Below are 12,942 nucleotides of genomic sequence, written 5' to 3'. Positions count from 1 at the left end.
ACTGGCTGATGTGTAAAGCATTATTTTAGCGTTAGCGATAAGTTCAATGTGCTTTATATCAATCATTTTTGGAGATATGAAGTTGCCTTTGCACACGGTAACATGTTGTAGTGTCTTCCATCGATATACCAAGTTTCGTGTTGATGTCTCAAAGATTTGCTGAGACATGACTTCACATCCTGTTTGGCGGCTTTTCTGATGAATTTGATTGGCTGTACCGGACAAACGGTTGTGAGGATCAAAATTCTTTTCGATAACTTTTGTGAGGCTTGGTCTGAAGATCATCTCTGGTAACTTTGAAGAAGATATGACAAAAATTGTAGGAGGAGTAGGCTTTCAAAGGTTTTTGATAAAACCGGAAGTAGCGGAAAATCTATATAACCGGAAATTGACGCCATGGGGTGCGTTGAACTCGGCTTGAACCAGGGAATCCAATGGTACCTCATTTTTGAAAATGGGTCATACGGTTCAAAAGTTGCGTGTGTAAACACAAGTCCAACTTTGACCCGTTGGTGGCGCTGGAGTGGTCTAATGGGAGACATGAAACTTGGTGTAGGTATAGAATCAACTGTCCTTAATGAGTGTGCCAAATTTCACAAAAAGTTGTCGAAGTGTTCTAGGTGCTGCCATTGACTTCCATGGAACAAGAATAATAATAATAATAATAATAAAACTAACAATAACAATAGGTTTCCTCCTGACGGAGGAATCCTAAATATAACTGCAAGCAGTAATGGCGGATTCCTCCAAACATTGCGAACCATTGAAAAATGTATATTCTTGACAAATTGGAACTGTATAGAAAAATCTATGCTGCAGAATTACCAATGGGATACCAAATCTGAAATATAATACCATCAAGATCCACAAGGGCCTTTATTTCAACCCAAGGAGTGAAGGGAGGGGGCTTGGTTAGCCTATCCATTCCAGAAAGCCTTTGTGCTTTAGGGCGTGGAATGTAGCGCCACCTATGGGTAATGGTGGGACAGTTGTGGTGTGGTAATTACCCTTGGTCTATACTTTCAAAAAAGCTCGACCAGAGCATACCCCCCACTCTCAGGGTACCGAGCTTCAGCTCAGTCATGATGCTGGGATGAATGTAGGCCTATATGTAGAGACCAGGGAGACAGACACACCGGCCAGCTGCCCTGATGGGTCCGTGGTAGATCATTAATGCGGGTTGTATCCTACAACGCTCGTGGCCTCCGAGTAGGACATACTGCTGCTGATAGATCAAGACGTTTGGTGGTGGACACATTGCTGGACGAGAGTGACATTGTCTGCCTTCAAGAAACCTGGATGGCCAAGCAAGATCTGGACAAATTGAACTCCCTACACAAGATGTTTCATAGTGCTGGAGAGTCCACTACCAATCTCAGCATGAGAATGGTTTGTGGGAGGATAGCTGGTGGTGTAGCTATACTGTGGAACATAAAATATGACCCAACGGTAAAGGTGGTGTGGCTTAACGTTGACTGGGCTATTGGATTGGAGTTTAATCACAATGAAAATAAATTTACTATTGTAAATGTGTACACACCATATGAATCCTATGACCATGAGGATGAATTTCAGAACAGGTTAGCTTTTATTCAGTCCTTCATAGAGGACAATAGTTCATGTTGTGTCTATGTCATGGGTGATTTTAATGCTGAAATGTCAGATAAGCGTTTATTCGCACAACATCTGCAGCAGTTCTGTAATGAAACTAAATTAATTATATCAAGCGTTATTGCCTGATACAAGTTTTACCTATATAAGTGAAACGTGGCACACAACTTCCTGGCTAGACCATATTGTAACCACAGCCGATGCTCATGACTCACTGGAAAGTATAGAGATGTGTTATGGGCTGGCCACCACTGATCACATACCAGTTGCTATGCTGCTAAATGTTGAGAGTGTACCCTTGTTGCTGGCCCCCCAAGAAAACTGGACTGGTCAAAATTGACCAAAGAGGTTCGGCACAGATATTCTCTATTAACTGACAGCTTACATAGTGATGTTGCATTTTCTAGGGATGCCCTAATGTGCACGGATATGAACTGCAAGGATAAACATCATGCTGAAAAGCTCTGTGCCATGTATGATGATATTGTCAAATGTCTTTATGCTTCCAGTGAACCTTTTATTAATCACAAGAGTAAGGTCCCTAACGCACGGCCTGTCTGGAATGAGTTTGTGTCTGAGCAACATGCTGCTGCTAGAGAAGCCTTTAGAGTCTGGTCAGAGGCATGCAGGCCCAGACAGGGAGTGCTGCTTGATAACAAAAACCTCACAAATGCTAGATTTAAATATGCACTTGTTTCATTAAGAGAAATGAAAACACAATGAGAGCAGACTCGCTGGCCAGAAAGATGCAGAATAACAATCTTACTGACTTCTGGAAGGAGGTCAAGATCATAAATAATAACAGAACTCCCCTCCCTTCTGATATCAAAGGGGTTAGTTGTCCAGAGAAGATTGCTGATCTATGGCATGAGCACTACAGTAAACTATTTAATTGTGTTAAAAGTAACACAGTGAAAATTGATAATGAATATAAAGGTATCTCTGCAGACTTGATAGTTAGATCAGTAGATATTTATGATGCCATCCACATGCTAGACAACAACAAAGCTTGTGGTATGGATTGCATTTCTGCAAAGCATCTAAAAAATGCCAGTTATAGACTCAGTCCATTTCTAGCCATGTGTCTCACTGGAATTATGGTTCATGGTGTTCTACCGAACTCTATTATGTCAGTACTGTTAGTGCCTGTTGTTAAAGATAAGGCTGGTAAACTGAACAGCATAGACAACTATCGACCCATTGCATTGGCCAGTATCTTGTCTAAAGTGTTTGAGAGAAATATTTGATTGAAATTGGAAGTGTATATTCTGACTGCAGAAAATCAGTTTGGTTTTAAAAGAAAACATGGTACTGATCTCTGTATCTATGCTCTGAAGGAGATTGTCTCAGGTACACAAGTCTTAATTTATCTGTATTTTTATGCTTTATTGATGCTTACAAAGCTTTCGATCGAATTTGTCATGAAAACCGTTTATGAAGCTAATAGCGAGAGGTGTCCCTAAACCTCTTGTGAGGATTTTGGTGTTCTCGTATGCCAATCAAACTTTTCATGTTAAATGGGACAATGTTGTATCAGCTCCTTTCCATGTTGGTAACGAAGTTCGACAAGGAGGAATTTGATTTCCCTTTTTGTTTAATATGGATATGGACGACTTATCAAGTCAGCTGAATAAGACAAATACAGGCTGTCTTGTTGGTGAATCTATTGTCAATCATCTGATGTACGCAGATTATCTGGTTCCACTCAGCCTGTTGCAACAGATGCTATGGGTGTGCTCTCAGTATGGCTTAGATCATGATATAAAATATAATGCAAAGAAAAGCCACATAATGATAGTCAGAAGTAATCAGGACAGGAAATTAACCTTCCCTACCTTTTATTTATCTGGCAGTCCCCTTGGTGTTTGTGAGGAAATAAAATATCTGCCATGTCATTTCTGATGATTGGACAGATGACAACGATATGTATCAACAGCGCTGTAAAATATATTCTCAGGCCAGTATGTTATTAAGGACGTTTTCTATGTGCTCAGATTCAGTTAAATGTTCCCTGTTTAGAACCTACATAACACCATTGTACACTGCTCATTTGTGGTCTATGTACAGGTAAAGGAGTATACAAATACTGAAAGTAGCCTACAATGATGCTTTTAGATTGCTACTTAATGTGCCAAGGTGGCATAGTGCTAGTCAGTTGTTTGTGTCTAAGCACGTACCAACCTGTAAGGCAATCCTGAGAAAATGATGTATGGTTTCAATGATGCTTTTAGATTGCTACTTAATGTGCCTAGGTGGCATAGTGCTGGTCAGTTGTTTCTGTCTAAGCACGTACCAACCTGTAAGGCACTCCTGAGACAACTGATGTATGGTTTCATGTGTCGACTGGACAAGTCTGAGAACTGAATAGTAGAGGCTCTGGTCAACCCTCTAAAGAGCTGCTATCGATTACTTGGAACTTAAGACTACATTGGCACAAAAGTCTTCATACTTTTTATGCACTGTATTATCTATGTTTTATGTTTTCGTTTTACTCTCTTTTTTATAGCTCTATGTCTGTTATTTTATGTGGAACTTGGCGTCTGAAATAAAGATTTATATATATATAAATACATATATATATATATCAATGTTTCAGGATTTGTATAACTTTTTACCATTGGATACAAAATCGGAAATGCAATACTAAAAAGATCAGCTTTTGTTAAGAGATCCAAGATTACAAGATCCACAAGGCCTTTGCTAGAAACCAAGGAATGAGTGGGGGCTTGGTCAGCCCACACTCTCCTGAAATGTTGCGTGTGCGTCTTGCCAAGCCCGCGCGTGTGTAAGTTAAGGCTGAGTGTGTGAGGATGTGGAGCACGAGCGGGCAGGAGGAGGGGAGACATTCATTGGAAATTTGGCTTGAAATTAGCCAAGCAAGCATGTTTCAAATATTCACCAAAAATCAACCTTTGATCTTACAGTCAACTTTTTCACAGATTTGTGTTATAAACATTCTCAAGAGTCTTCATATGAACTTGTGATTGAATCAGAGTATCAGTTTTTGACTGGCTGATGTGTAAAGCATTATTTTAGCGTTAGCGATAAGTTCAATTTGCTTTATATCAATCATTTTTGGAGATATGAAGTTGCCTTTGCACACGGTAACATCTTGTAGTGTCTTCCATCGATATACCAAGTTTCGTGTTGATATCTCAAAGATTTGCTGAGACATGACTTCACATCCTGTTTGGCGGCTTTTCTGATGAATTTGATTGGCTGTACCGGACAAACGGTTGCGAGGATCAAAATTATTTTCGATAACTTTTGTGAGGCTTGGTCTGAAGATCATCTCTGGTAACTTTGAAGAAGATATGACAAAAATTGTAGGAGGAGTAGGCTTTCAAAGGTTTTTGATAAAACCGGAAATAGCGGAAAATCTATATAACCGGAAATTGACGCCATGGGGTGCGTTGAACTCGGCTTGATCCAGGGAATCCAATGGTACCTCATTTTTGAAAATGGGTCATACGGTTCAAAAGTTGCGTGTGTAAACACAAGTCCAACTTTGACCCGTTGGTGGCGCTGGAGTGGTCTAATGGGAGACATGAAACTTGGTGTAGGTATAGAATCAACTGTCTTTAATGAGTGTGCCAAATTTCACAAAAAGTTGTCGAAGGGTTCTAGGGGCTGCCATTGACTTCCATGGAACAAGAATAATAATAAATATAACTGCAAGCAGTAATGGCGGATTCCTCCAAACATTGCGAACCATTGAAAAATGTATATTCTTGACAAATTGGAACTGTATAGAAAAATCTATGCTGCAGAATTACCAATGGGATACCAAATCTGAAATATAATACCATCAAGATCCACAAGGGCCTTTATTTCAACCCAAGGAGTGAAGGGAGGGGGCTTGGTTAGCCTATCCATTCCAGAAAGCCTTTGTGCTTTAGGGCGTGGAATGTAGCGCCACCTATGGGTAATGGTGGGACAGTTGTGGTGTGGTAATTACCCTTGGTCTATACTTTCAAAAAAGCTCGACCAGAGCATACCCCCCACTCTCAGGGTACCGAGCTTCAGCTCAGTCATGATGCTGGGATGAATGTAGGCCTATATGTAGAGACCAGGGAGACAGACACACCGGCCAGCTGCCCTGATGGGTCCGTGGTAGATCATTAATGCGGGTTGTATCCTACAACGCTCGTGGCCTCCGAGTAGGACATACTGCTGCTGATAGATCAAGACGTTTGGTGGTGGACACATTGCTGGACGAGAGTGACATTGTCTGCCTTCAAGAAACCTGGATGGCCAAGCAAGATCTGGACAAATTGAACTCCCTACACAAGATGTTTCATAGTGCTGGAGAGTCCACTACCAATCTCAGCATGAGAATGGTTTGTGGGAGGATAGCTGGTGGTGTAGCTATACTGTGGAACATAAAATATGACCCAACGGTAAAGGTGGTGTGGCTTAACGTTGACTGGGCTATTGGATTGGAGTTTAATCACAATGAAAATAAATTTACTATTGTAAATGTGTACACACCATATGAATCCTATGACCATGAGGATGAATTTCAGAACAGGTTAGCTTTTATTCAGTCCTTCATAGAGGACAATAGTTCATGTTGTGTCTATGTCATGGGTGATTTTAATGCTGAAATGTCAGATAAGCGTTTATTCGCACAACATCTGCAGCAGTTCTGTAATGAAACTAAATTAATTATATCAAGCGTTATTGCCTGATACAAGTTTTACCTATATAAGTGAAACGTGGCACACAACTTCCTGGCTAGACCATATTGTAACCACAGCCGATGCTCATGACTCACTGGAAAGTATAGAGATGTGTTATGGGCTGGCCACCACTGATCACATACCAGTTGCTATGCTGCTAAATGTTGAGAGTGTACCCTTGTTGCTGGCCCCCCAAGAAAACTGGACTGGTCAAAATTGACCAAAGAGGTTCGGCACAGATATTCTCTATTAACTGACAGCTTACATAGTGATGTTGCATTTTCTAGGGATGCCCTAATGTGCACGGATATGAACTGCAAGGATAAACATCATGCTGAAAAGCTCTGTGCCATGTATGATGATATTGTCAAATGTCTTTATGCTTCCAGTGAACCTTTTATTAATCACAAGAGTAAACGCACGGCCTGTCTGGAATGAGTTTGTGTCTGAGCAACATGCTGCTGCTAGAGAAGCCTTTAGAGTCTGGTCAGAGGCAGGCAGACCCAGACAGGGAGTGCTGCTTGATAACAAAAACCTCACAAATGCTAGATTTAAATATGCACTCGTTTCATTAAGAGAAATGAAAACACAATGAGAGCAGACTCGCTGGCCAGAAAGATGCAGAATAACAATCTTACTGACTTCTGGAAGGAGGTCAAGATCATAAATAATAACAGAACTCCCCTCCCTTCTGATATCAAAGGGGTTAGTTGTCCAGAGAAGATTGCTGATCTATGGAATGAGCACTACAGTAAACTATTTAGTTGTGTTAAAAGTAACACAGTGAGAATTGATAATGAATATAAAGGTATCTCTGCAGACTTGATAGTTAGATCAGTAGATATTTATGATGCCATCCACATGCTACACAACAACAAAGCTTGTGGTATGGATTGCATTTCTGCAGAGCATCTAAAAAATGCCAGTTATAGACTCAGTCCATTTCTAGCCATGTGTCTCACTGGAATTATGGTTCATGGTGTTCTACCGAACTCTATTATGTCAGTACTGTTAGTGCCTGTTGTTAAAGATAAGGCTGGTAAACTGAACAGCATAGACAACTATCGACCCATTGCATTGGCCAGTATCTTGTCTAAAGTGTTTGAGAGAATTATTTGATTCAAATTGGAAATGTATATTCTGACTGCAGACAATCAGTTTGGTTTTAAAAGAAAACATGGTACTGATCTCTGTATCTATGCTCTGAAGGAGATTGTCTCAGGTACACAAGTCTTAATTCATCTGTATTTTTATGCTTTATTGATGCTTACAAAGCTTTCGATCGAATTTGTCATGAAAAACTGTTTATGAAGCTAATAGCGAGAGGTGTCCCTAAACCTCTTGTGAGGATTTTGGTGTTCTGGTATGCCAATCAAACTTTTCATGTTAAATGGGACAATGTTGTATCAGCTCCTTTCCATGTTGGTAACGGAGTTCGACAAGGAGGAATTTGATTTCCCTTTTTGTTTAATATGGATATGGACGACTTATCAAGCCAGCTGAATAAGACAAATACAGGCTGTTTTGTTGGTGAATCTATTGTCAATCATCTGATGTACGCAGATGATCTGGTTCCACTCAGCCTGTTGCAACAGATGCTATGGGTGTGCTCTCAGTATGGCTTAGATCATGATATAAAATATAATGCAAAGAAAAGCCACATAATGATAGTCAGAAGTTATCAGGACTGGAAATTAACCTTCCCTACCTTTTATTTATCTGGAAGTCCCCTTGGTATTTGTGAGGAAATAAAATATCTGGACCATGTCATTTCTGATGATTGGACAGATGACAACGATATGTATCAACAGCGCTGTAAAATATATTCTCAGGCCAGTATGTTATTAAGGACATTTTCTATGTACTCAGATTCAGTTAAATGTTCCCTGTTTAGAACCTACATAACACCATTGTACACTGCTCATTTGTGGTCTATGTACAGGAAAAGGAGTATACAGATACTGAAAGTAGCCTACAATGATGCTTTTAGATTGCTACTTAATGTGCCAAGGTGGCATAGTGCTAGTCAGTTGTTTGTGTCTAAGCACGTACCAACCTGTAAGGCAATCCTGAGACAACTGATGTATGGTTTCAATGATGCTTTTAGATTGCTACTTAATGTGCCTAGGTGGCATAGTGCTGGTCAGTTGTTTCCGTCTAAGCATGTACCAACCTGTAAGGCACTCCTGAGACAACTTATGTATGGTTTCATGTGTCGACTGGACAAGTCTGAGAACTGAATAGTAGAGGCTCTGGTCAACCCTCTAAAGAGCTGCTATCGATTACTTGGAACTTAAGACTACATTGGCACAAAAGTCTTCATACTTTTTATGCACTGTATTATCTATGTTTGATGTTTTCGTTTTACTCTCTTTTTTATAGCTCTATGTCTGTTATTTTATGTGGAACTTGGCGTCTGAAATAAAGATGTATCTATATATAAATACATATATATATATATATATATATATATATTAATGTTTCAGGATTTGCATAACTTTTTACCATTGCATACAAAATCGGAAATGCAATACCAAAAAGATCAGCTTTTGTTAAGAGATCCAAGATTACAAGATCCACAAGGCCTTTGCTAGAAACTAAGGAATGAGTGGGGGCTTGGTCAGCCCACACTCTCCTGAAATGTTGCGTGTGCGTCTTGCCAAGCCCGCGCGTGTGTAAGTTAAGGCTGAGTGTGTGAGGATGTGGAGCACGAGCGGGCAGGAGGAGGGGAGACATTCATTGGAAATTTAGCTTGAAATTAGCCAAGCAAGCATGTTTCAAATATTCACCAAAAATCAACCTTTGATCTTACAGTCAACTTTTTCACAGATTTGTGTTATAAACATTCTCAAGAGTCTTCATATGAACTTGTGATTGAATCAGAGTATCAGTTTTTGACTGGCTGATGTGTAAAGCATTATTTTAGCGTTAGCGATAAGTTCAATTTGCTTTATATCAATCATTTTTGGAGATATGAAGTTGCCTTTGCACACGGTAACATCTTGTAGTGTCTTCCATCGATATACCAAGTTTCGTGTTGATATCTCAAAGATTTGCTGAGACATGACTTCACATCCTGTTTGGCGGCTTTTCTGATGAATTTGATTGGCTGTACCGGACAAACGGTTGCGAGGATCAAAATTCTTTTCGATAACTTTTGTGAGGCTTGGTCTGAAGATCATCTCTGGTAACTTTGAAGAAGATATGACAAAAATTGTAGGAGGAGTAGGCTTTCAAAGGTTTTTGATAAAACCGGAAATAGCGGAAAATCTATATAACCGGAAATTGACGCCATGGGGTGCGTTGAACTCGGCTTGATCCAGGGAATCCAATGGTACCTCATTTTTGAAAATGGGTCATACGGTTCAAAAGTTGCGTGTGTAAACACAAGTCCAACTTTGACCCGTTGGTGGCGCTGGAGTGGTCTAATGGGAGACATGAAACTTGGTGTAGGTATAGAATCAACTGTCTTTAATGAGTGTGCCAAATTTCACAAAAAGTTGTCGAAGGGTTCTAGGGGCTGCCATTGACTTCCATGGAACAAGAATAATAATAAATATAACTGCAAGCAGTAATGGCGGATTCCTCCAAACATTGCGAACCATTGAAAAATGTATATTCTTGACAAATTGGAACTGTATAGAAAAATCTAAGCTGCAGAATTACCAATGGGATACCAAATCTGAAATAATACCATCAAGATCCACAAGGGCCTTTATTTCAACCCAAGGAGTGAAGGGAGGGGGCTTGGTTAGCCTATCCATTCCAGAAAGCCTTTGTGCTTTAGGGCGTGGAATGTAGCGCCACCTATGGGTAATGGTGGGACAGTTGTGGTGTGGTAATTACCCTTGGTCTATACTTTCAAAAAAGCTCGACCAGAGCATACCCCCCCGCTCTCAGGGTACCGAGCTTCAGCTCAGTCATGATGCTGGGATGAATGTAGGCCTATATGTAGAGACCAGGGAGACAGACACACCGGCCAGCTGCCCTGATGGGTCCGTGGTAGATCATTAATGCGGGTTGTATCCTACAACGCTCGTGGCCTCCGAGTAGGACATACTGCTGCTGATAGATCAAGACGTTTGGTGGTGGACACATTGCTGGACGAGAGTGACATTGTCTGCCTTCAAGAAACCTGGATGGCCAAGCAAGATCTGGACAAATTGAACTCCCTACACAAGAACTTTCATGGTGCTGGAGAGTCCACTACCGATCTCAGCATGGGAATGGTTTGTGGGAGGATAGCTGGTGGTGTAGCTATACTGTGGAACATAAAATATGACCCAACGGTAAAGGTGGTGTGGCTTAACGTTGACTGGGCTATTGGGTTGGAGTTTAATCACAATGAAAATAAATTTACTATTGTAAATGTGTACACACCATATGAATCCTATGACCATGAGGATACATTTCAGAACAGGTTAGCTTTTATTCAGTCCTTCATAGAGGACAATAGTTCATGTTGTGTCTATGTCATGGGTGATTTTAATGCTGACATGTCAGATAAGTGTTTATTCGCACAACATCTGCAGCAGTTCTGTAATGAAACTAAATTAATGATATCAAGCGTTATTGCCTGATACAAGTTTTACCTATATAAGTGAAACGTGGCACACAACTTCCTGGCTAGACCATATTGTAACCACAGCCGATGCTCATGACTCACTGGAAAGTATAGAGATGTGTTATGGGCTGGCCACCACTGATCACATACCAGTTGCTATGCTGCTAAATGTTGAGAGTGTACCCTTGTTGCTGGCCCCCCAAGAAAACTGGACAGGTCAAAATTGACCAAAGAGGTTATGCACAGATATTCTCTATTAACTGACAGCTTACATAGTGATGTTGCATTTTCTAGGGATGCCCTAATGTGCACGGATATGAACTGCAAGGATAAACATCATGCTGAAAAGCTCTGTGCCATGTATGATGATATTGTCAAATGTCTTTATGCTCCCAGTGAACCTTTTATTAATCACAAGAGTAAGGTCCCTAACGCACGGCCTGTCTGGAATGAGTTTGTGTCTGAGCAACATGCTGCTGCTAGAGAAGCCTTTAGAGTCTGGTCAGAGGCAGGCAGACCCAGACAGGGAGTGCTGCTTGATAACAAAAACCTCACAAATGCTAGATTTAAATATGCACTTGTTTCATTAAGAGAAATGAAAACACAATGAGAGCAGACTCGCTGGCCAGAAAGATGCAGAATAACAATCTTACTGACTTCTGGAAGGAGGTCAAGATCATAAATAATAACAGAACTCCCCTCCCTTCTGATATCAAAGGGGTTAGTTGTCCAGAGAAGATTGCTGATCTATGGCATGAGCACTACAGTAAACTATTTAATTGTGTTAAAAGTAACACAGTGAAAATTGATAATGAATATAAAGGTATCTCTGCAGACTTGATAGTTAGATCAGTAGATATTTATGATGCCATCCACATGCTAGACAACAACAAAGCTTGTGGTATGGATTGCATTTCTGCAGAGCATCTAAAAAATGCCAGTTATAGACTCAGTCCATTTCTAGCCATGTGTCTCACTGGAATTATGGTTCATGGTGTTCTACCGAACTCTATTATGTCAGTACTGTTAGTGCCTGTTGTTAAAGATAAGGCTGGTAAACTGAACAGCATAGACAACTATCGACCCATTGCATTGGCCAGTATCTTGTCTAAAGTGTTTGAGAGAATTATTTGATTGAAATTGGAAATGTATATTCTGACTGCAGAAAATCAGTTTGGTTTTAAAAGAAAACATGGTACTGATCTCTGTATCTATGCTCTGAAGGAGATTGTCTCAGGTACACAAGTCTTAATTTATCTGTATTTTTATGCTTTATTGATGCTTACAAAGCTTTCGATCGAATTTGTCATGAAAAACTGTTTATGAAGCTAATAGCGAGAGGTGTCCCTAAACCTCTTGTGAGGATTTTGGTGTTCTCGTATGCCAATCAAACTTTTCATGTTAAATGGGACAATGTTGTATCAGCTCCTTTCCATGTTGGTAACGAAGTTCGACAAGGAGGAATTTGATTTCCCTTTTTGTTTAATATGGATATGGACGACTTATCAAGTCAGCTGAATAAGACAAATACAGGCTGTCTTGTTGGTGAATCTATTGTCAATCATCTGATGTACGCAGATTATCTGGTTCCACTCAGCCTGTTGCAACAGATGCTATGGGTGTGCTCTCAGTATGGCTTAGATCATGATATAAAATATAATGCAAAGAAAAGCCACATAATGATAGTCAGAAGTAATCAGGACAGGAAATTAACCTTCCCTACCTTTTATTTATCTGGCAGTCCCCTTGGTGTTTGTGAGGAAATAAAATATCTGCCATGTCATTTCTGATGATTGGACAGATGACAACGATATGTATCAACAGCGCTGTCAAATATATTCTCAGGCCAGTATGTTATTAAGGACGTTTTCTATGTGCTCAGATTCAGTTAAATGTTCCCTGTTTAGAACCTACATAACACCATTGTACACTGCTCATTTGTGGTCTATGTACAGGTAAAGGAGTATACAGATACTGAAAGTAGCCTACAATGATGCTTTTAGATTGCTACTTAATGTGCCAAGGTGGCATAGTGCTAGTCAGTTGTTTGTGTCTAAGCACGTACCAACCTGTAAGGCAATCCTG

Source organism: Hypomesus transpacificus, unplaced genomic scaffold (assembly GCF_021917145.1).
Source record: "Hypomesus transpacificus isolate Combined female unplaced genomic scaffold, fHypTra1 scaffold_154, whole genome shotgun sequence".
NCBI lineage: Eukaryota > Metazoa > Chordata > Actinopteri > Osmeriformes > Osmeridae > Hypomesus > Hypomesus transpacificus.
The sequence above is the reverse complement of the archived record's forward strand: the minus strand, read 5'-3'. Positions refer to the sequence as shown.